Here is a 717-nt window from a genome sequence, read left to right as displayed (position 1 = left end):
AGCTGACCCCTGAGGTGTTTTCTTAGCAAAACCTGAGGTGATTTCCAAAGAGCCCTCCGAGATTAAACAGTTTGAATAGTGTCCTTTCAATTCAATTGCTTTAGGGTTTTTCTTTGTTTTAATAACCAGTGTTATTAATGATTAATGATTTACCCAAATGAGTTGCCGTGTTTATTATGGTGACATATTGTAAGTATTATAAAGTCCATAGAAATATCAACGTATAAAAGACCTTCCGCACCTTCCAGTTTGAGAACTTTATGTTTAATACATGAATTTTTAGAAAACATAAAAAAGTGAAGGCATTCAAACTGCTGTAATTGTTAATAATCATCCTCTATTTCAGACACTCTACAGTGTGACACAACACATGGTTGGACAACATTTCTTCTACATATAAAAAAGACTGAAGATGTAGTCTGGAAAAAATATCATTGTAATATTTAATGGGAAAATCATGGAGGTGGACATATTTCCATTGGAAAGCATCTACGTTTTGCTACAGGAAGCATGTGAAAGGAAATGATAGGAAGGGATAGTTTGTTATAACACTAAATATTTCACAAAGAAAAAGTGAAAGTAGATGTGGTGTGGTTTAAATTTTCTGCAGGTCTGTAGCAGTGAACATTGAAAGCCAAGCCTAAGTGTGAAAACTATCAAAGACATGGGCAGCTATGTCAGCTCTCTGGTAAGTTACTCCAATTTCATTTTGAAAAT

The sequence above is a fragment of the Sinocyclocheilus grahami genome, unplaced genomic scaffold (assembly GCF_001515645.1).
Source record: "Sinocyclocheilus grahami isolate Dianchi unplaced genomic scaffold, SAMN03320097.WGS_v1.1 scaffold481.1, whole genome shotgun sequence".
Classification (NCBI taxonomy): Eukaryota; Metazoa; Chordata; class Actinopteri; order Cypriniformes; family Cyprinidae; genus Sinocyclocheilus; species Sinocyclocheilus grahami.
This window is presented reverse-complemented; position numbering follows the sequence as displayed.